Source organism: Palaemon carinicauda, unplaced genomic scaffold (genome assembly GCF_036898095.1).
Source record: "Palaemon carinicauda isolate YSFRI2023 unplaced genomic scaffold, ASM3689809v2 scaffold251, whole genome shotgun sequence".
Lineage (NCBI taxonomy): Eukaryota > Metazoa > Arthropoda > Malacostraca > Decapoda > Palaemonidae > Palaemon > Palaemon carinicauda.
This window is the reverse complement of record NW_027170150.1, coordinates 157,951-182,831: the sequence shown is the minus strand read 5'-3', so window position 1 is coordinate 182,831 and position 24,881 is coordinate 157,951. Positions and strand designations below refer to the sequence as shown.

Sequence of the window (24,881 nt, the reverse complement as noted above, 5' to 3'; positions counted from 1 at the left end):
TACGGGGCTCTCTAACTGGCAATTTATTTATCCTGTCTAAAAAAATTTATGCTAGAAAAAGATATTAGCATCCCTTAAAAGTTTCGATTATCAAACTGTAAAATTTTAAATTTTCAATATTCAGACAATTCTAAAATGTTATTTTTCTGTTTAATAGAAAGACTAAATTAATGGCACATAACCAAATTAGTTCTAGACAAAGATGATAAAATTGTGTTTTTCAACTTGCGGATAACCTATACCTTTATATTTATTGTTTGAATAGCACTTACACCTAGAACGTACACATACACAATTACATAAGTACCTTAGGGCCTTAATCATATGCTATGATGAAGATTGTCTACCAAAAGAAATTTTTACTAATCTATACCTCACTAAATATGAATAACCCCAGAAAAACCTACTATATCATAGTTAGCAAATAAGGGAAGGGGAATTTATAACACCACCTTTCATGAAATTCATCTTCCCTTATAGAAAAACTAAATATATAGTTGGGTTAAAAAATCACTAGGCATTGTATACATTTATAGTGCAAATTCTATATATGTCTATCAATCCACTGGCTTAAACTTTTTAAACTTTTCCAGTTCATTCCAAAATGTTGGCACTCAAAATTATATACTGAAGTTACAGTGTTGGATAAGATTAATTGAAAACAGAAAATTTGACTTCTCAAGTTACAGTGTTGGATAAGATTAATTGAAAACAGAAAATTTGACTTCAAGGCAGTATAATTTCAAAATTTTATTAGAAAAAAAACAATGATCTGCTGCATTTCAATACTAAAGTGAAAATTATCCTCATGATAAGTAGTTATACTCAAATCCAGTTTTTCAGCTACTTAAAGAAACAACCACTTACTGCAAGGTCCATCAGATACTTTTTTCACACAACGGTTTTGTTTTAAGGTGCATTCGTTGGCGTAAGTCCGTCCATCATCACCACACACTGGGTTAATAGCCAAGAGACATCTACTTTCTGCCCTCATCTTATAGTTTGCTGAAAAATAAGAAGTATTACAGCTTTGTATGAACCTACTATTTCAGTATCAGATTGATTGATTTAAAAGTTTTCTGGCATCCTGACATCTAAGGTCATTGATGCCGATTTAGTATAAAGTTTATTTTTTTAAGAACATGCCCAAAATTAATGTTTTCTGGGTCGACATGTGTTCGGCCGGTGAAAAGGTCCTTCTTGTCACTTTTCTGATATAAATATATTCCAAATATACCAGAGAAAGTTAAAGCATTGGAATGCAGAGGTTACTACCCTCGCGCAAGCACCCTAAGGGCGTCTTGTATAAAGAAGGGGCGTGTGAAAGCCACTATTCACATGACGTCTTCCATTTAGAATATTCCTTCGTCAATACACACAAGAGGGGTGTGCCGTAAAAGCGGTCTCCACCGCATCAACCTGGACCACCCCACCAACGCCCGACACCAGCGCCATCTGACATCCTTCTTTTTGGACTCATGAAGCGTTGTACCCCTTGCTTGCGCTAGCTCTTTTTACGCTCTTTTGGGCACTTCTTTGAGATGGCCGAGGCTCTTCTTACCCCTGCACCAATGTTAAGTACCCTAGATTCTGTTTATCGATTCAGTGTTAAGATATTTTGTCTTAAACCCGCGTTTCAGTGTGTTTTGTTGGCGCACGGCTTCGGCTATGTGCAGCCATCTAGCGCGTACTCAGCATGTTTGTGTTTATCTACCTTGTTAGTATTTTTTGGGTCCAATATAAGTGTTTCATTGCATTCTCATGTTTAAGGTTCATTTTTATAGTCTACAGTACCATCCCTCAACCTTTATGTTAGTTTTTTTACCAATTTTGGTCGTTTTACGTTGTAAACACTAGTCGCTTACGAGTCCCGTATTTGTATTTTTATTTTAGTTTAGCCTAAGCGAAGAAAAGAGCCTGGCCAGTTTGTGTTTTTTCATATTTCACGTATTTTACCCTGACACTGGAGAGGGATTGCCTCTTTCCGTCCTGGCCTTTTAGTCCTCTCTTCTTCGCTTATCTCAATTTTATTATAACTTTGTACTTGTTTTATTTTTGCTCGAGAATAACGATGGTTATTCACATAGGGTTCTTATTTTATTATATTCTAGCGAGAGTAGAGGTAACCTTACTAAAGAGAGGCTGGAGTTCCCCCCTTTTTCCTTTTGTTTAACACTGCCTATGCACGTAGGCTACTGGAATTATAGACCCTACATGTCCAAGAAAGGCTGGTTACTCCCCCCCTCTATGTCTTTCAAGTAACTTTTATCAACAAGTGTCATAAGGTTACCCGACCACTAGCTAGTTTTTTCTCTAGTTATCATTATTCTATTCAAGTGGTAGTTTGCGGTAATGCCTTGTGTTAGAGCCAGACTTAGTACCTTATCCCGACTTAGGTTAGGATCCCCTACAGGGCCTGCTCTCCGAGCCACCGTCTGCATTCCCCATCTTCCTTTTAGTCCCTCCCCCTCCTCCCCCGCTATGGCTTGGGGATATAAGGTACAGGACAAAAAGTGAGTAATTCGTTAGAATTACGTTACGGAGCCCTATCGCCGGAGCTCCGCCGATGGATCTCCGTCGGCATAGAGGTTTGAGCAGGAAAAGTCCTTGCTATTTTTATATCGTATAAGTGACTGACGCTTATCTCCGGTGATTCATGATGATGATTGGGAGCATCTCCCCTCGACAGGTTATCCGGTTTTAAATACGGTACTCGTTCTGGCTACGGTATTTCTACTCCGTTCATCCGGCCTTGCCGGAGATGCATGGTACTAATAATAGTAGATTATACAAAATGTTTAACTTCATCATTCTTCTGCCCCGTCGTTCTCCGGACCTCCGGGGTGCAACGGAGTAAAATTGTGAATTATAATAGTAGATTTTTTACTACAAAATGTTTAATTACAGTCTTATCATTCTTTTGCTCCGTCGTCCTCCGGACCTCCGGGGTACAACTGAAAAAAATGTGAATTCTAACTACCAAGCTTACAGTACTGTACTAGATTTTTTTAATACAAGGTTTAACTAGCTGTCTCTGCTAACTACTCAGACGCTCTACGGACCTCCGGGGTGCAACGGAGGATAATAGCAAACCTTAAGTTTCATATCTTACAAGTACCCATATAACACAGTACACACTATAATGGTGGCGACTAGCTTCGGTAAGTCTTCCATATGCATGTCAGGTTAAGACTTCTTGCATACCCCATTAACTTAGGTTTAGATTAAAAAAATTTCCAGGAGACGGTGTACTTATAGAAAATTTTATATTACAGAAAGACCGCTGCGCCTTCAGAGACTGTTCAGCAGCCTTTATCGACCAGATGGGCCACGACGTCTGCCGGTCACACGCTCATTCTGCGATCTCCTTCGCTCTGGAGGAGGGCCAACTCCTTACATGGTTTGGTTCCCGGAGTCATGTTCGCTGTGCTTCGACATGATTTCTATCCTATTGAATGAGGTAAGATTTGGAAACAGTTGTTCATACTCATGGTTTCTATTTTTGTTGATATAGACAATCCCCTTTTTTAGTCTTAGGTAGTATGAGTTTTATAATCCTATCCCCTCTTACAGGCGGACGAGGAAGGTTTGAAGACGGCTAAAACAGGTCTCCGGCAGTGGGTCTCCGGGTTTGGCCGTAATGCCCCTCAAGGTTGCCCTTATGTCCTGGACAGCGACATGGCATCTCGGTTGTTCCCTGGCTCCCCGTCTGCGGCCGTGGAAAAAGGACTAGCCGCCCCCATCATAGACGCCATTCGAGCTGCAATGGCCCCACCCTCAGAAGACCAGCAACTGTCGGGGGATGTAGCTGCCTTGGATATCCATCTGGAACCGATGGATGAGCAGGTAAGTGGTGCGGAGGATTCGGCAGGTTCTTTCTTTTCTCCAACTCCTCCTCCTTCCTCCTTCTTAGGCTTTGACAAGCCCGCTGCTTCACCTTGGGAAGGAGCTTTGTCAGTTCGACCCAAGGTTAAGCCCTTAAAAGTATCTAAGCCTTCATCCAAGGATCTGAAATCAGCTCCGTCGACAACAGCAGAGTTGTCTCCGGTCTCTAGGCCATCGACTTCATCCGACTGTTTACTAGCTGCCAAGGTTCCTCCTTCTAAAGGACAGAGGAGTAAATCCGCTAAGGATAAGACGACGGAGCTAGAAAAACAAACTTCAATCGCAAACTCCCTTGCTACATAGCCCCCAACCTGGACCCTCAGGCCTTTGCCATGGACGCATTAGCTCTAGACTGGAACCTCTGGCAAAAGATTTATCTGTTCCCTCCAGTGAATCTTCTGATGAAGGTATTACACAAACTACGTTCCTTCAAAGGAACAGTAGCGTTAGTAACAGACAACTGGCCCAAAAGCAACTGGTTTCCGCTCCTATTAGAGCTGAAACAACGTCCCAAACGGATCCCGCACCCGAAGTTGACACAGGTAGTCCAAACAGATTGTGTCAGCCTCCTCAAGAATACAGTAGTTCAAACCCTAACTTTGTGGACTTCATGAAATTTGCAGCCCATAAAGATGCAAATATTGATCCGGACAATGTCCTATTCATTGAATCTAACAAAAGGGACTCGACTCTTAGACAATATGATTCGGCTGTTAGGAAATTAGCGGACTTTTTAAAAAATTCAGACATTCTTCAGATGACCCCAAATTTGCCATTTCATTTTTTAGAACTTGTTCAAAAAAGGCCTAGCCGCTAGTACTATCACTACGATTAAGTCGGCACTGAGAAAGATTTTTCAGGTTGGCTTCAAGATTAATTTAGCAGATTCTTATTTTTCATCTATCCCTAAAGCTTGTGCACGGCTTAGACCTTCAATCCGTCCACAAAAGATCTCATGGTTTCTAAACGATGTTTTGAAACTGGCGTCAAGACACCAATAATGAATCCTGCTCGTACATTTCTTTACTTAGAAAAACCTTATTTCTTACAGCCATGGCCTCAGGTGCCAGAATTTCAGAATTAGCAGCTCTCCCCCGTAACCCTGAGAACCTAGATTTCCTCCCATCAGGAGAAGTACTGCTCTCCCCGGATAGGAGTTTCCTAGCTAAAAATTAAGACCCTCAAAACAGATGGTCCCCTTGGAAGATTATCCCCCTTCCACAGGATACTTCTCTATGTCTAGTAGTGTCCCTTAAGGCCTTTTTAGCTAGATCCACCACACGTTCCTCCGGTCCCTTATTTACCAGAGAGCAGGGAGGTATCCACCACACGTTCCTCCGGTCCCTTATCTACCAGAGAGCAGGGAGGTACTATCTCCATTCAAGGTTTTAGACAGCAAATACTTCATCAAACAGGCTAACCCAGAATCCTTTTCACATGCACACAATATTCGGGCAGTAGCCACCTCAATTAACCATTTCCAAAACATGAATTTTGATGATCTTAAGAAGTATACAGGTTGGAAATCTCCTATGGTCTTTAAACGCCTCTTATCTAAAAAAACTTACAGGCCCTAAAATTTTCTACTAAACCAGCTGGGAGTCTTATCTCTCCAGATTAGTTTTTCCTCTTAATTTCATTTTTCGTCCCTTTCTTTTCTTTCTCCCTTCTACCTGCCCCTCTCACCACGATGCCTCTCACCTCGGTGGAACAGATGCAGCTACCCTGCATCATGCTCTTCTTTAGAATGTCGATCATGGATTGTGTTCATTCTTATGTTGAATTAAACTTTTGTTTTTTATGCAGTGTATATATTCTTACTTCTAGCATACTTACGCATATTTAAATTTAATATTTTCGTTTTGCCTAGTGTTAAGATGTGCTGAAACCTGTTCCAATATTGATTTAGTAAACCCTTATACATGTATTTATGATGTTTTTCCTTTTACCTTATATTAAATTTGTTTTGTTTGAGCTTGGAATGCATTCCCTTATCTTTTCACCGGCGAACACAGGTCGACCCAGAAAAGGGATTTTGATGAAGGAAAAATCTATTTCTGGGAAGAGACCCGTGTTGCCCGGTGAAACCCTCCCCTGTTTGTTCCCATCCCGTTCCTTTCCAAGCCTATCTTGGAATCCAAATACAGAAGGATGTCAGATGGCGCTGGTGTCGGGCGTTGGTGGGTTGGTCCAGGTTGATGTGGTGGAGACCGATTTTACGGCACACCCCTCTTGTGTATATTGACGAAGGAATATTTTAAATGGAAGACGACCTGTGAATAGTGGCTTTCACACGCCCTTTCTTTATACACGACGCCCTTAGGGTGCTTGCGCGAGGGTAGTAACCTCTGCATTCCAATGCTTTAACTTTCTCTGGTATATTTGGAATATATTTATATCAGAAAAGTGACAAGGAGGACCTTTTCACCAGGCGACACAGGTCTCTCCCCAGAAATAGATTTTTCCTTAGTCAAAATCCCTTATCTCTCCTCTTAAAATTGATCACACTGCCAACCTCGAGGAGAATGGAACATCATATTTTATTTTATTTTTCAATTAAGCGATAATACCAACCAGTGTCATCTCAAATCAAATGTCTACTTGGGTAAGAGGCCAAAAAAATAAGAACCAATTGACAATTTGGAATGGAACAAAACATGGGATATTTGGGATATGGTCTATAAGGCCTAACACTATTCATGGAGGCCTTTCTGTAATCTTTTTAAATTTTATAATTAGTTGTACATGTACGTATAGTTAAAACTTCAATAGTCAAGAATATTCACACTTTATACAACTATGTAAACTATATTCTGACATTCCTACATTAATATATGGATTCAGTCATTTTAACATTGTAAAATACAAATTCACTCACCTATGACTGTCAAAACTAAATAAAACTGAAGTTATTTCTCCTAAAATGACAAATCTAAACCATACCCCTTGACACTTCAAGTAAGGGCCATCTTTCTTGTTGCAGCTCATTAATTTCCTCAGAAGACAAAAAAATTCTACACTGGTGCACAACTAATTAAAAATAATAGATTATGTCTAATAGATGTGGAAATTACCTATTCTCAATCTATATGGGGTCAACCATTAACTTCGATTAAAATTTCTGTAAGCTAGGAGTTGCTAAAATTGCTTAATATCTAATGATATTTTCATTAATAAAATAAATTTTTGAACATAATTACCCGGTAGTTATATATATAGCTAACGTCCCAGACGCCAATGGCAGAAAATTCGAAACTCGCGCCAACCGCCAGTTGGATAGCCATGTATACCACCCCTGCACCCTAGCGAGGTACCTTGGAACCATTCCAGTGACCCTCATATTCCATGCCTCTAGTCTCTTAGAGGGGAGGAGGGTGGCACTAAAATTATATATTACTACCGGGTAAGTATGCATGTTCAAAAATTTATTTTATTAATGAAAATATCACTTTTAAACACAAGACTTATCTGGTAGTTATATATATATAGCTGATTAACACCTTTGGTGGAGGGTTAGAGACAGCTAGCATATCTGGAATTCTACTTAAGAGTTAATTAAAACAAAACTTAGGGGTTCGTACCTGATAAGGAAGCTGACTTCAATGATACTCAGCCTCATTATGTCAGCTAGCCTTATGAGATCCAGCAATCCTCCCAGGGGGCTGAAGATCTCGAAGGGACTGTCAAACCGGTGTCAAAACCTCATCAGACAGAACCTCCTCCAATAACCAGTTCCGGGTGCTCTCAAGGAACAAACTTGACCACCTGACAAAATCAATGATTGTGGAAGACTGACACAATCTCCACAAAACCATAAAAAACAATTAAAAGTACCAAGAGAAGAAAAGGTTATTGGGATTATGGGAACATAGTGGTGGATCCTTCACTCACTATTGCACTCGCCGCTACGAATGGACCCAGAGTGTAACAGTCCTCGTAACAAGTCTGAACACCTTTCAAATAATATGATGCGAACACAGATTTGCTCCTCCAGAAGGTTGTGTCCATTATGCTTTGTAGAGATCTGTTCTGCCTGAATGCTGCCGACGTTGCCACTGCTCTGACTTCTTGAGTCTTGACCTTAAAAGTCCAAGGTCTGATTCATTACAATGAATATGAGCTTCCTTAATCAAAAGCCTGACAAAATATGACAAGGCATTTTTAGACATCTGTAAAGAGGGCTTTTTGACTGAACACCACAAAGATTCAGACTTGCCTCGTAACTTTTGTTCTCTCCAAGTAGCATCTCAGCTCTTACTGGGCATAAGACTTTCTACCTCATCTCCAACCAGATCCGCAAGATTTGGAATCTCTAATGCTTTGGGCCAAGGCTGAGAAGGGCGTTCGTTTTTGGCAAGAAAGCCTAATTGTAAGGAACAGAGCTTTACCATTACGAAATCCAACATTTTTGCTAAACGCATGAATCTCACTCACTCTTTTGGCTGTTGCAAGACTGACCAAAAATAAAGTCTTCATAGTGAGGTCTTTCAAGGAAGTTGAACCTAGTGGCTCAAACCTGTCGTTCATAAGATACTTCAAAACAAGATCCAAATTCCAGGCTGGAGAATCTTGGTTCCGTCGTTTTGAAGTCTCGAAAGACTTGAAGTTCTTGCAGATCCTTATTGCTAGAGAGGTCAAGGTTTCTATGCCTAAACACAGTAGCTAACATACTCCTATAGCCTTTAATAGTAGAAGTTCTTGCAGATCCTTATTGCTAGAGAGGTCAAGGTTTCTATGCCTAAACACAGTAGCTAACATACTCCTATAGCCTTTAATAGTAAGGAGGAGGAGAAATTGCACTTCCTTCGAAGATATAGCAGGAAATCCGCTATTTGAGCTACAGAGGTACTGGATGAGGAAACAGTTTATTCTACACCACTCTGAAAACCTGCCACTTAGATTGATAGACTTTGATGGTCGAAGTCCTTCTTGCTCTTGCAATAGCTTGAGCTGCCTCCTTCGAAAAGCCTCTAGATCTAGCGAGTCTTTCGATAGTCTGAAGGCAGTCAGCTGAAGAGCGTGGAGATTTTGATGCAATCTTTCCAAGTGGGGTTGTCTGAGTAGATCTACTCTTAAAGGAAGAATTCTTAGAGTGTATCACCCATTCCAGTACCTCTGTGAACCATTCTCTTGATGGCCAATAGGGAGCCACTAGGGTCATCCTGGTTCCTTTGGATATCACAAATTTCTGTACTACTTTGTACAGGATCTTGTAAGGTGGAAGGCGTAAAGATCTAGATTGGACCAGTCCAACATTAAAGCGTCTACGTGGACTGCTTGTGGATCCGGAACAGGAGAGCAATACACCTCTAACCTCTTCGTGGTTGCGAAAAGATCTATGCAAGGGCGACCCCAAAGACGCCACAGGCTCTTGCACACATGAAGGTTGAGGGTCCACTCTGTTGGCAGGATCCGATTTCATCTGCTGAGGCTGTCTGCCATTAAGTTTTTCTCCCCTTGAATGAATCTTGTCAGAAGTATAACGTTCCTCTCTCTTCCCCACACCAGGAGATTTTTTGAAGTCTCATACAGAGATATCGAGTCTGTTCCCCCTTGATTTGAGATGTACGCCAATCCTGTCGTGTTGTCCGCATGGACCTGAACCACTTTGTTGGTGACTAATTCAGTCTTCCCAGTGGAACTAATTGTTCCAAGGAGAGGGTTCCTACCACTCATCCATTTCCTTGCTGAACATACTTTCTTGCTTTGAAAACATCTTGGTTTCAACTTTGCTTGCTCTATCCTTAAGGGAGACGGAAAAGCCCGAAAAATCTGACTCCGTATCGTCATCCCCAAATATAAAATCTCTTGAGATGGAACCAAGAGAGACTTTCCCTTGTTTACAAGGAGACCCAGTTCTTTCGCAAGGTCCAAGGTTGTCTGAAGATCCTTCAGGCAGTGATCGTAAGAGTGCGCTCTGAGAAGCCAGTCGTCGAGATACAGGGAGGCTCTTGTGCCCCTTGAATAGAGGATCTTTGCTACATTCAGCATGAGCTTCGTAAAGATCTGAGGTACTGTGCAAAGACCGAAGCATAGGGCTCTGAATTGGAAGAAATCTCCCATGAAAACGAACCTTGGGTAGGGTCTGAAGCTCGGATGGATAGGGATGTGGAAGTAGGCGTCCTGAAGGTCTAATGAGACCATCCAGTCGTCCCTCCTTACTACTGCTAGCACTGACTTCGAAGTTTCCATGGTGAACTTCGTTTTGATGATGAACTTGTTCAGCGCACTCACGTCCAGAACTGGACGCCATCCCCCCCAGAACTGGACGCCATCCCCCCCCGAGTTCTTGGGTACCAGGAATAGACTGTTGTAGAAACCCGGTGAACAAATATCCTGTACCTTCTCTATGGCCCCCTTTTCTAACACATAAGAGACACTTGGTTCGATAGAGCTTGTCTCTTTGCCTCCTCTCTGTATCTGGGGGAGAGATCCACAGGAACTAAGACCAGAGGAGGGCTCCCTAGAAAGGGGATCTTGTAACCCTCCTTCAAGATCTGGATAGACCACTGATCTGCTCCTCTCTTCTCCCACGCTTGCCAGAATTTGAGTAGTCTGGCACCTACTGCCTGAAGGCAAAAGCAGTCAGACTGCTTCGCCCTGCTCTGAAGCCTCTTCTCTACTCCTAGCATCAGGTCTGGAATTACCCCTGCTGGAAGATCTCCCTCGAAAGGGCTGGGAAAACTTGGGAAAAGTAGCTTCCTTAGGTTTACGGCTGGTCAAAGAGGGAGGAAGAGCCTTTCAAGCAGTCTTGGAGACAGATCCTGAGTAGCCTTCTGAGCTAAGGCTGCAGAAATCTCCGTGATAAGTTCTTGTGGGAACAGCAATGGAGAGAAAGGCGCATACAAAAGTTCAGGCTTCTGGAAGGGAGTAACCCCCGGCGAAAGAAAAGAGCAAAGTTGAATACTCTTTCTTAAGAATGCCTGCAGAAAATAAGAGCTGCAAGTTCGTTAGAGCCATCCCTCAAGGCTTTGTCCATGCACATCAAATGGACCAGGGCAGAGGTATCCCCTTCAACTTTTTTACCCAAAGCCCCAAGTGTCCAGTCTAAAAAGTTAAAAACTTCAAAGGCTCAAAAAATTCCCTTGAGAAGGTGGTCCATCTCTGAAGTAGACCAAAAAATCTTGGTCTTTCTCATGGCCGACCGACAAGGAGTGTCTACGAGGCTCGAGAAACCTCCTTGGGCAAAGGCAGGAATACCCAAGCCGAGAACTTCTCCTGTCTCGTACCAGATGCTCAACCTCGAAGCCAGTCTAGCTGGAGGAAAGGAAAAAGCAGTTTTTCCTAAGGCCTTCTTAGACTGTAACCAGTCACCCATCAATTTAAGAGCGCTCTTAGACGAGCTCGACATTACCATCTTAGTAAAGCGGGCTTTCTTAGAGGCTTTCCCGAGAGTAAACTCGGACGGAGGCGAGCACGAAGCCACAGGCACAAAAAAGTCTGAAAACTCTTCCGTAAAAACTTTCATTAGTTTTTTCAGATCGGCAGAATTAAGGAAAGAAACAAGAGTGCTCGTCTTCTGAAACATCATCGAACTCCATAGGAGAAAGCTGGCCTTCTACTTCCTTCTCTTGCAACGTTCCTTCGGGAGCAGTGGGGTTAAGAGCAGTTTCTTTTTCAGAAAAATCCCGAGTGCCAACTGCAATAGAAATAGGCTCATTGCGAATAGAATCAGGCAGCAGAGTCGTGTGCGGCTCATCCGAACGCTCGCGATCAGCTTGATCGGAGACAAGAAGTTCCTGTACATGAACTGTATTGATGTCTTGAAAAGAATTAGCCTCCTCATCGTAATCCAAACTAACATCCGAAATATGACAAGGGATAGGACGTTCAGGATCATAATCAGAAACACGCTTGCCGTCAACTCTTGACAAGCGTTCGGTACTACGAACCGCTTGTTGTTCAGCGACTCGTTCAACTGTTATCCTTCCGGAAAAACTACCAGAAGGACGCTCACTAAAATAATTGACGGAGAGAGAAACTTCCTGAATTATAGGACGTTTGGCAGCCTGCTTGTAAGGACGTTTGGTAGCCTGTTTGCAAGGACGTTCGGCAGCCTGTTCCAAAGGAGGATCGGCAGCCTGTTCCGTAGGAAGTCCAGGACCCTGAATCAAAGGACGTTCGAAAGACTTATCCAAAGAACGAATAAAAGCCTGTTTAACAGGACGTTCGGTAACGCGTTTGCAAGGACGATCAATAACCTGTTCAACAGGATGTCCGACGTCTTTCTTAGAAGAACGCACGAGCAAACTGTCTGAAGGGTGGAACTCCTTGCTCTTGAAAGAACGTTTACGTTCAATAAAAGAACTGTGAACTGCGGACTTAGGAGTATGATCACGATCACTTCCTAAAGGACATTCGTAGCGGCTAGCAGGAAACTTAGATCCCCGATTACTAGGGCGTTCGGGAACACGTCCTACTCCGCTGCTCCGATCACGACCAAAACCTTCACGTGCGCTGATATGAGATTTGTCGCTACGCTGGTATGATTGCATAAAGGACGAGAGCCTGCTTTGCATGTCTTGAAGAATGACAAAGTTAGGATCCAAACGTTGTGAAATCGGTGATGAAATCACAACGTTCTTCTCATTGCTAAACGGAACAGAGCGCCTAGAAGGCGAAAACCAGTCTGAAGGCTGCTTGGGAGCTTGGAATGAGGTAAAGCCTTGACCTGAGTGCACAGAAGGATCCTTGGAAACGTCCAGCGTTCTATAAGGACGTTTTATCGGGGGACTTTCAAAAGGCTCTGGAGTATCCCAGTGACTACATCCAGGTTGAGAACTAGCAGGACGTCGATAGGCCTTATCATAGGTCCTCTTAAGAGGTCTGGAAGCGAGCTTCCAACCTCTTTTAAGCAAGGGGTCATCCGAAGAGGACGAAAAACACTAAACCTCACCTTTACAATGGTGAGGGCGAACGTCCTGGGAGGCGCCCACAGGTACGTTCGGGGGGACGTCTGCTCGTTTGTTAAAGCCTCTCGTCTCCTTTCACCTTTCAACATTCCTTCTCCCAGGGTTGGGGAGCTTGGAAAAGGTCTAGGACTAGGAGGACGACAGACACGAGCAGGCGCACCCTCCACTGCACTTAACTTCACTGCACTTGCACTTTCACCTTTTAATAGTTGCACATCGGACATCAACTGTGTCCTGTCCCCAGCCAAAGATTCAACTTTAGTGCCGAGAGCTTGAATCGTCACTGACATCTTTTTGTGAAGGTTCATTAGTAATTGCAATAGTGGGATCGGGATCTACCACTACAGGTGAAGGAATAGGATTAATGACATGGGAAGAGGAAATATCTAGATGAGCGAGAAGAACTACGCCTCAATCTATCCCTTTTGAGTTTACGTCTATCTATCAAACTCAATCCATTCATGCTCTGACAGTAAAACACATTCATCACAGCGATCACTTAAAATCATACTCTTTACCTCTACATGCAACACAAGAGAGAATGGGGGTCAAGAGAGGCTTTAGCCATTCAGGTCTTACACACACTAGTCACACAACCTAAAAGTTATAGGGGGGTGGCCATTTTGAAATTTTAAAGAGAATTCAGACAAGCAAAGGTCAAAAGTCATCTAAGCCAAACAAACTCAAGAAGTATCCAAAGAGATAAAAAAACAAGCGGGAGTCAATAACCAAAGATTTGTACTTCACCAAAAAAACGATCAGTAATGACCGAGTAGAATTCACATGTCGCCGCTAGCGACGGCAGGGAATATATGAGGGTCACTGGAATGGTTCCCAGGTACAGTACCTTGCTTGGGTGCAGGGGTGGTACACCTGGCTATCCAACTGGCGGTTGGCGCGAGTTTCGAATTTTCTGCCGTTTACGTCGGGGACGTAAGCTATATACATAACTACCGGGTAAGTCTTGTGTTTAAAATATGTAATTACTGGAAGGAAGGGAAGCATAGTCATACAGTGAAATTTAGATAAGAATGAAATAAGTGATTAATAACTAACCAAAGGGGCTACTCAGCACTTGCTAATTCTAAATTTTCATCAAGGATGAATATATGTTAAAAAAGTTTTCTTAATTCTATGAATGTTCCCTGATCTTATTGCTGCTTCTCCAGAAGCTATTCAACCTACATTTAAATGTGAAACTTAAAAATTTAAATTTACAAATAATCTTTCTCTTTAAACACATGCCCATACTAAGGAAATCAGGCAAGCAAGGCTTGCTGGCCTTACGAAAATAAAAAGAATTTCATAAGATCTAAAGACTCATCATTGACTTGGCAGGTAAAGGAGTATTGGCATGCCATAAATATATATATATATATATATAAAAAATAAGTCAGTGAAACTATCAAAAGGTCAGATATGTACCAGCACCTATAAAATTTATGCATAAAATTATTCTTTTATAAAGTAAACCAAATCTATTAAGCTTCAAAGAACTTTATTAGCTTTCATAATAAAGCATTATAAAAGCCAATTAAAACCCGTAGTGAATCTGTTTGTAAAACCATACTGTAATGGAGTCACTACGCCTGTGTAAATACAAGCATAACCTGGATTTTAAATATTTCTGATTGGCTTGCACCCACTAGAGAAAATAGCCTTTAACTAATGCATTAAAACATACAGCATTTGGAAAATTAATATTCTTACCTTAAATTCTATTGTTGCATTAAAAATTTATTTGTAACAAAAAAGTATTTATAATGCACTCAAAGATCCAAATGAACATTGCATTGTTACTAATGACATTAAAAGTCTTGAAACTTGTCTAATGCATATTTGAGATTGCTAAAATTTCCATCTACATAATCAAAATTTAATTAAATTACTTACGAGGTACGTAGTAATATCCATACACATGATACAAGTGCAACATCAATAAAACTCTCAACAACATAGCTCTCCTTTCAGTGTATATTAATCTCAAAGGCTGTAGTCTATCTTAAAGTCTGCAAGAAAGAAAATTACCACATTAAAGTCTCCTACAAATGAACATTCAACTTATAATTAGAGCAATGTATTTAAAATTATTCAAATAAGAGCAAGAATTCATATTGAATAAACTTTAAAGAGTTATGCACAATAGTTTTAAAATGTTGGAAAGCATAGTATTAATTCTAGGGGTCTTACGGTACAGGTCAGACCTTCATGTGTGTATTAGCCTTCTGCGGATTTGTTTATTCGCCAAGTAATCTAATATTTATTACATCCACAAATTCTAGTCTGTTCATTTATTCATTTATCTATTTGTCTCTTTCAGTCTGTCTGGGGACAGGATTACATCAAAATGACAAGACCGATGACAAAATTTTCACCACATATTGAGCCATGGATGACAAATTTTAGATAATTCAGATCAATGCTGTGTATCATGATTTTAAAACAACATTGTACTTTTCACCATCTATGGTCAACGTGTCTAAGGGGTTATGCTCTGATCGTAGGCTTTGGTAAAATGTCATGGTAAACATAAGAAAAAGGGGCGTTATGTTCGTAGACTAAAATGTTGGCACTATTCATTGGCAGGACAAATCCTGATTGCTCTTGCTAATTAGGAAATTTGGCTTATTGCAGCCTTTTTTCAGCATCTAGTCATGACTGGCGAGTTTGTTAGACAATCCACTAATACGCTTCTCTCCTGCTACCGGATGCCAATTGCCATAACTTGCTGCATCCTAAGTCTAGTTACACCCATTGATCAGTTAAAATCTCTTCACTCCATTTCTCATGTACTCTTACTGTACAACTTTTGCAAAGGCCAGGAAAAGAAATTTTTCCTTCTCTCTACCTATTCTTTAACACCAGAAGAATGTGATGACCTTGGCTGGAAGCAAATAGTCAAGGTCCTTGTTAAGTCTAGAGACAACTTGTCTTGACAGTGCAGAGGGGCGAATTATCTTTGAGAAAAAGTAAGGTTTGGAACTTCATAAGGAGGCCAAGACTTATGCTACCATAAAGTGCTAAGCATGTAGCAATGGTAACTGAAAAAGTCATGCTCCAGATAGAGAATAGCTTGTTCATGTGGATCTAGGATCAGTATCTTAATGGTATAGCAGTGGATCTGGGAAAAGAAATCATCAGACTTCAATTTTGGAACTATGCCCAAGCCTGAGGACCAATGAGTAACAGTGAAAATACCATTTCTCCATCACCTACATCTCTCTAAGCCAGCAAGGTTTTTTTTTAATAATTCAACGTTTAAGGTCCGTGTTATCTTTCTAGTAATTATGATAAGGTCCTCGCCACCCCCAATACTTTCTCTCATAATAGATAAACTATATGGATAGACTATTGTTAAGACAGCATCGCTGGACCACAAAGCATCAAAAAGCTTTCCATGAGCAGCTTCATTAGATTGTTGCAAGTACAAGAGCACAAAAGTGAAACATAGATGAAACGGGTAGTTTATGTACCTAATTTATGTAATATTGAAAAAAAAAAAAGATTTTCATAAAGTTTCTTTAATACAGTATATACTGTACCTAAACTTTCAATGTACCATCTTAAATTCATTTGCATAAGTAAAGTTTCACCCATACAAATAGGTTGGTGGTGGAATGTAACAGTTAACACTTTCATGGCTTAAAAAGTTTGTTTTGTAAGAAAATGCCTTGGTACACTATTACCCTTGAAGAATTGTCAGCTCCTAGGTTTAAAACAGCAAAGAACAGAGCCATTTTTATTTTTAGACAAATTTTTACAACAAAGATCTAATTTCCTTACCCTTAGGAGTCTTCACAAGTCAGATGGAGCACTGAACCTGGGCAATACCCTATAGAGTATTAAAGGTTTTGATAGTTGATCTTATTCTCCTCCTGACCACACTGTCTAGTTCTTGTGCCCTCAAGGGGCTGACCAAACACAAAGTGCTTTAGCGTCTGATGAGCAAGAGGGAGGTAGTAGAACAAAGGGGTGAGCAGTTGCATCGTGAGTGCCTGTCAGTAGGTGGAGAGTAGTATTAGGCCCGACTGCTCTTACGAGAAGGGGCATTTTGGTGATGGTACATGTGCTCGAGTAGTGCAAGGTGTTCAAATTCTTTATCACACAAGTACGTTTGAAGTTTATGCGTGTGGCAAGATTGTGGGTTAAGATCGGTCTCTGCATGTGGGAAGATGTACGCACTGGGCACGCTGATATGGAACCAATGATATGTGATCTGCTTCCCACTCATAAGAGTTTGGAAACATGCCAGGTGACTACTGTCATGAGCACGTGGTGACAATGCAAGGGGTAGGTTCACGCAATACTACTTGAAGTGACAAAGAACTACCATAAGATGAACTCTGATCAGTTCCAAGATAACACTCTTAAGGGAAGATCCAATCAATCTTAGGGTTTCTTCCACCAAGAGTGAACTTTTCTCTTTATCAGGGCTAAAGTCTTCATACGCCTAGCAACACATTACCAAATCATTTTTCTTTGCTTAAGGGGTTAACTACTGCACAGTAATTGTTCAGTGGGTACTTTCTACTGGGTAAGGGTAGAAGAGACACTTCAGTTATGGTAAGCAGTTCTTCTGGGAGAAGGACACTAAAAATGGATTTTGAGCGAAGCGAAAAATCTATTTTTGGGTGAAATAGCCATGGCGTCCTGATTGATGGAAGGTTCCTTTTTGGTAGCTTCCTTGGGTATATCACTACTAAATATTCCCAGAGAATTTAACCACAGGTTATCACAGAATTCTAACTTCTGGAGCGAGTATCCTAAAGGTTTCCCTTTTAAGACATCGTATATCAACAGGGGACGCATGTATTAACGCGCCACATAACTCTACACCCCAGAGTTAACACTTCGGTGTGTAGGGGCGGAGAATAGCTGGGGAGCCGTTCCACAGCTAATCTCGTTCGTGGCTACTTTTGGTACTCGAGACTTAAACAAACGGGCGCCATTGCTAAATGACGTCACGTCCGTCCTCATCCTGAAGCCAGTTGCTTGCCGATCGCCATGATACAGCAGAGCAGGGTGGGACCTGAAAAACTGGACGAAGTAGCAGGGAGGGTCCATCAGGACGCCATGGCTATCTCACCCAAAAATAGATTTTTCGCTTCGCTCAAAATCAGTCTTTTGGGCTCATGGCGTCCTGATGGAAGAATACCAGAGAATCAATGTATCGTGGTAGATTTTCCCCTATTTGAGTAAGTGCCAAGGGCTTTGAACAGGGTAGCATAGTAATCTTAATAGAAGAACCGTAGGGAAGAGACCTTCCTGCCCCCCTGGCAGTGAAGTTCCCACGGGCCATGCCGAGATCAAAGTGGTTATCGAAGGGCTATTCACCTTGCTAGAAGAACCTGAAGAACTTGGAGACAAGACTGAATGGTTGGCATTCATATAGGAACATTCTCAAGGGCAGACGAGTGGTGGTTAGGCACTGTATGTAGAGGAGAATTGTCTCGTCTCTAAGGTATGAAGAGAGTAAGTATTCGTATTGGAATATTACATTGCAAAGGTGAATATACAATAAGGGTTGAGACCTTAGTATCTTCATTAACCATAAGAGGAAGGGGATAATAAAACTGACAGACACGTATTTCATAGGATAAGTAGGAGCGGATTGAGACGCACAAGTAATAAAATAAGAATTTTATTTCACAATTGCAGAGAAATTAAATGAATTGCAATAATATGTAAAGTTAATTTACAACAAATTATAATGTACATAGTAATGAAAGACTTGCTCTTGAATCTGAAAGGGAATTTCAAATTTATTAGTAGGCACTCGTTCTCGAGGAACGTCAGTCTTTAAATAAAACACATCATGCTCTAGGCATGCGGCACTCGTGTGACGACTGACATTTCACCTGGGATAAGAACAGTTATAAGAAAAGCACTAAGTGTTTTCGACATCACTACGTATCACTCGAGGGTCAACATAGGCACCCGAAGAGTTAGAGTCCCAAGTAACTCGCTGTTCTATGCAGAGTTAGGTGCAGGTTTCATAACACTACCTGCGGCTACCACAAAATGTTTGACTTCGTGCACTTGTTTTGCATAATGTTTGCAGAAAACACGCGAGGACTTCCAGCCTGTGAAACTCTTAAGGCTTTCGAAGTCCATACTCTGAAAGAAATTCAGAGAGGATGCAACTTTTCTAGGATCGTGACCGGCGGGTGTACTGTCAGGATCCGCTCTGCGAATGAAGTAGGTGATTTTCGCTCTTAGTTGTTTCAGTGACAGGTCGCTGCCCGATGTTTCTCCTTTGAAGAGTTGGCCTCCACCAATGTCCGAAGTTCTGCGAAGATAGACCTTGAGGCTCTCTACTGGGCATAGAGAGGCATCTTCTTTCAGGGGGCATATTCTCCAAGGGCCCCATCTTTTGGTGGGTAATTCGTTTTTGGCGAGAAACGTCTGATCCGGGAAGAGGGTAAGGTCTCCTGAGTCAGTAAACAGGATATGACCCTCTTCTCTACCCTCCTGAGTCAGTAAACAGGATATGACCCTCTTCTCTTGATAATGCCACTATTTCGCTGACTCGGGCTCCTGAAGCAAGAGCAAAGAGAAATATAACTTTCTGAGTCAGATCCTTGAGAGGGCATGAATCATTATCCAAGTTGGAGGCGAAATGGAGCACCTTGTCCAAGGACCAGGAGATTGATTGATTGATTGAAAGTTTTCTGGCATCCTGACATCTAAGGTCATTGACGCCGATACCATTTACTGTATATGAAAATTAAAAGAGAATTCGATTAAAACCATAAAAATTAAGAAGTCATTAAAATAGTTAAATAGTTTTCAGAAGACCTGCTTCTGAAATAAATCTAAAAATTCCGCTCGCATAGTAAGACACATCATGTCCAAGAATCTTGGCAAGGATAAACCTGCCATCCTCACCTTGAGCCTCAAACAGATATCTATTTCTTAAGTTAGTAAAATTAGGGCATTCGGTCAACAAATGCCTCACTGTTAAAGGTACTAAGCAGTCCTCGCAATACGGTTGGTGTTGGCCCTTCAGCAGAAACTCGTGTGTCAACCGTGTGTGACCAATACGGAGACGACAAAGAGTCGTCTCCCATTTTCGGGGAATCATGTTATACCTCCATGGTGATATGATATTTGTTACTTCCCTCATTTTATTGCCGTCTTGACTGTCCCAGTGCTGTTGCCATTTATCACAAACCAATTTCTTGATGTAAGGTAGGAGATCGTTACATGGAATGGGATACCTCCTTGGTAACAACTCGGATGCCGCATTCTTCGCCAGTAAATCTGCCTTCTCATTCCCAGACACACCTACATGTGCTGGAACCCAACAAAATCGAACAGTTATACCTTTCCGTCCAATAATAAAAAGCCATTCTAAAATCTTTAAAACTAGAGGGTTACTAGAATTAAAAACTTCTAAAGCTTGAAGAACACTCCTTGCATCACTAAAAACTGTAAAATTACCCTCCTTTTCCAAAGCTATTTTCTCAATAGCGGTTAATATGCCATACAGTTCGGCAGTAAATATGGAAGCTGTTAGAGGAAGTGCACCTCTACAATTAAAATCATTACTATGTACTCCAAATCCAACGCCAGCATCAGATTTGGAGCCATCAGTATATATAAAAGTCGATCCCCTATGTTCTTCGACATGTTCCATAAAAAGAGACCTGGATTCTAAGTCAGTCATATTCTTCTTAACTCCAATAAAGTATTTACAAAATGATATGTCAGGTAATTTCCATGGAGGTGTTGATGATACCTTGAATGGAAGTACCTTATTTCTAATTATATCCAGACTACTTAAAAATCGTTTCACCCGAAAGCCATAAGGTTGAGGAGATTTTGGGTGCAACTCAAAGTATGATGCGTGTCTTACAAGGCTTGCAGTCTGAAAGGCTAGAGAGCTAGGGAGTCTTTGCAATCTAAACCAATACCGAAGAATGGAAGACATTCGGTAAAGGTCTAGCGGTAACTCTCCAGCATCAACAAGGAGACTTGGGATAGGCGAGGTTTTAAAAGCTCCAGTAGATAATCTAATACCTGCATGATGTATCGAGTCTAATATTTTTAACCGGCTTGGGGTGGCTGAAGAATATACCTCACAACCATAACTAATTTTGGAAAAAATCAAGGCCTTGTATAATTTTAAAATAGTATTGCGGTCTGCCCCCCATGATGTATGGGACAATACTTTTAAGATATTCAGAGCTTCAACACATTTAGCTTTTAGCGCTTTTAGGTGAGAAACCCATGTAAGTCTACAGTCAAATATCAAACCTAAAAATTTGGTTTCCGATACACATGGTATCCGTTGACCTTTAATGTATATATCCGGGTCTGGATGTACTCCCCGGATACGACAAAAATGGACAATGGTAGTTTTACTTGTCGAGAACTTAAATCCATTCATGTCAGCCCACTGGATAATTTTATCAATAGAGAGTTGGATTTTTCTCTCAACCATTGCCATTCTAGTGCCAGCAAATGATATTGAGAGATCATCCACAAATAATGTTGAGAGAACATCCTGGGGAATGGCTGAGGATATCCCATTAATTGCTAGTGCAAAAAGGGTTACACTCAGCACACTACCCTGAGGAACTCCTTCTTCCTGGCACTTACTCTCTGATAGAGTTTCCCCCACTCTCACTTGAAAAACTACGTGAAAGAAATGCCTGAATAAATAGTGGCAGCTCTCCTCTCAATCCCAATTCATGAATGGTTTTAAGAATACCATATCTCCATGTGGTATCATATGCCTTTTCAAGGTCAAAAAATACTGTAACATGGTGCTGTTTGGAAGCAAAGGCTTCACAAATAGATGACTCAAGTCGTATCAACACATCAGTCGTTGAGTGCATTTTTCGGAATCCACATTGAATCGGTGATAAAATACCTTTCTTTTCAAGGTACCATATCAGCCTTGCATTGACCATCTTCTCCATGATTTTACATAAACAAGATGTCAATGCAATAGGACGATAGTTTGCTGCTAAAAACTTGTCTTTACCGGGTTTTAAAAAGGCTAAAATAATGGCTAGTTCCCAAACACTTGGGTAGCTATGATCATGCCATATTCTATTAATAATGCTTAAAATAAATAGCTTTGTATTAAAATGTACATGTTTAATCATTGCATATGGAATTCCATCGGGTCCAGGGGCTGTATCGTTGCAATGAGCAAGTGCGGAATCAAATTCTCTTTCAGTGAAAGGAGAATTATACGACTCTTCCCTTCTTGTTGCAAAATTTAAAATTTTCTTTTCTTCAGTGCTCCTATACTGGTGACCAGGGGCTCCTTCACACTTGCTGGATACATTTGAAAAATGATTAGCCAGGGCATTGCTAACTTCATTTGCTTCAGTTACATACTGGCCATTCACCTTCAACACTGGTGGTGGGTTGGGGGTGAATTTGCCAGCTATCTTTTTTACTTTCCTCCACACAGAAGATGGTGGTGTTCTACTGTTAATAGAGGAAACAAAAGACATCCATGACTGGCGCCTTGCTTCTTTCATGGCACGACGGAACTGTGCTCTACATTTCTTGTACATTATTAAATTCTCATCAGTTCGGAGTCTACGCAATCGTGTTAGAGATCTTCTTGTGGCTCTGTGGAGTGCAGTTAGTTCTGAAGACCACCACGGGACTGGTCGTCGTTTGAATAACCCTGTTGTTTTGGGAATTGAATTGACTCCTGCTGTATGAAGAGTTCCATTCAGTAGGTCTATGGCATCATCAACACTTTCAAACTGTTCTGCTCTCCCTTCGATTTCACTTAGCTCACAAAATTTAACCCAGTCTGCCTTGTCTAGATTCCAACGTGGCGATCTTTGCAAAGGCGGACCCTTGTTGGTGTTTATAATGATTGGTGCATGATCACTAGTATGCCAATCATCTAATGTCCTCCAATCAAAATCAAGAAGGCAGTTAGAGCTTGCAATTGAAAGGTCAATGCATGACAAAGTACCTGTCTGAACATGGAAGTGTGTGGGCTCTCCTGTATTAAGGAGTCCCACATCCTCATTCTCCACAATTGATGAGATAATATTGCCCCTTGTGTTGGCCAAAACATCACCCCATAAAGGATGTCTACCATTCATATCTCCCAGTAAGAGAAAAGGTTGAGGGAGTTGTTGAATGACCTCTGCTAAATCATCATATAAAATATTATCATTTGGAGGTAAGAACAGAGAGCATATTGTATATTTTCTCCCTATATCAATTTGTACAACAACTGCCTGCAGGGTTGTACGTATAGACATGGGTATTTGGGGAACATCTCGACGAATGTACATGAGACTTCCGCCATGGCTCCCTGCTTGTTGATTATATGGTGTTCTATAGCTAACAAACTCTCGAGGACTAGGAGTGTTAGAATCAAGCATACTTTCCTGTAGACATACAATTATGGGGGAATGCTCATGAATTAGGAGCTTAAGTTCTTCATATTTCGCCCTCAAACCCTGACAGTTCCATTGCAAAATGGAGGAGAAAACTATGGATTATTTCTGGAAGACATCTTGGATGAGGTCTTCCCATTAGCAGTTTTTAATGTAACATTATTACCAGTAGGTTTCTTCAGAGGTGGTCTTGTTATGTTGGGTTTAACGTTGGTGATTTTCTTTGTATTCTTTTTATCTATTTGTTGAGGTGGATGGTGGACCTCAACTTGAATTTCTAATTTATTCAGTCCATCTTCTGGTTCATTAGAAACATCAACAGACAAAACATCAAATTTATTTGATGTCATAACCTTAACGTTTCTAATGGAGGGTGGAGAGAGAGATGGAGGTCTCTCTCTTTTGCGATTAATAGATGGTGGGATTCGAGGTTTTTGCACCTTTCCCACAACAGGTGCATCAGGTAAGTTAGTCTTAAGTGGAACCTCCATCAGATCAGGCAAGGACATGGCCTGAGAGAGGTTTGTATTACTTTTTGTAATGGCGGCTGAAGGCTGTACAGCAATGGGCAATGACCTAGTGTTAATACACCGTGGTAAAGCCTCAGGAGGTGATAAGGTTACCTCGTTATTTGACATTTTGTCAGATAGTATACTTTTTTTGGAGCTATTGGCAGTGCTAGGTTGGTTTGATTTTAATGCCTTAGCATATGTATTTGATTTATTTAATAATCTTTTGGCATGGGTCACACTTATGTGTTCTAAGTTTGATTTGTTGAGGGCAGCTTCCTCCAACTTATATAGCTCGCAAATCTTGTCTGTGGATTTGTGATTCGAGCTGCAATTTAAACACCTGGCTCCAAGTGCACACTCTCCATGGTAAGATTTGGAGCAAATACCACACATCTTCTCATTTTTGCAAACTTTGGACGGGTGCCCAAATTTAAAACAATTAAAGCATTGCAATGGCTTCTGCTTGAAGGGTCTTACTTTAATCCTTTCGTTCTCGATAATAATATGAAAAGGTACATCAGCATCCTGGAACGTAAGGATTATCATTGATGTACCTGGGACTTTATGAACTTTCCAAACATTTAATGGACACATGGCCAGTATCTCCTCCTCTGTAAAATCATATAGGTCTCTGTTAAAAACTACGCCCCTTCCGTAGCTAAAATTTAGGTGGGGTTTGACATCTAACTTAATGTCATCATTATTTATTTTCATATTGGACAATATTACCGACTGTGTACTGGATTTGGCATGGATAAGGAAACTATTTTTTCCGAAACGAGATATATCGCCTGGTGCAATAGTTCCTACTTTTTTCTGAATCAATTTGCATATTTTAAAATAATTCCCTGTAACCCCCTTTGATTCAGCTATAAGCCACATCGGTGGTTTTGGATTTCTCTGGGAGGGCATGACTAAATCTGTGCCTTTTTCCAACCAATCGGCAGGCCTGTACACATCTAAATCTTTTGGTACCTTATCGCAGAGAGCAGCCGCGACATTCAAGTTATTAATTTTAATATTATTCAAATTACTTATTGCACTAAATGCTTCGTCATAACTACTATAAGATATCCATGAATCCCAAGTTTCAGCTTCAAGTTTCATCCTTATTTCTTTTATGCATCCATAGCATTCAAATGCTTTACATAGATCATCATAATTTGTTTCTATTGAAATTTGTGTAA

General features: G+C 41.0%; 1 long non-coding RNA gene across 1 annotated transcript in view; it reads right to left on the bottom strand.

Moving 5' to 3' along the window:
- Positions 1–540: 540 nt before the first annotated feature.
- LOC137636211 (uncharacterized) overlaps positions 541–24,881 on the bottom strand; it is a 47,862-nt gene continuing 23,521 nt past the window's right edge. The window contains exons 2-3 of the long non-coding RNA XR_011043000.1: positions 14,691–14,806; positions 541–1,005 (exon numbers count right to left, since the gene is read on the bottom strand). This is a non-coding gene — a long non-coding RNA (uncharacterized lncRNA). The remainder of the gene's footprint in view (positions 1,006–14,690; positions 14,807–24,881) is intronic.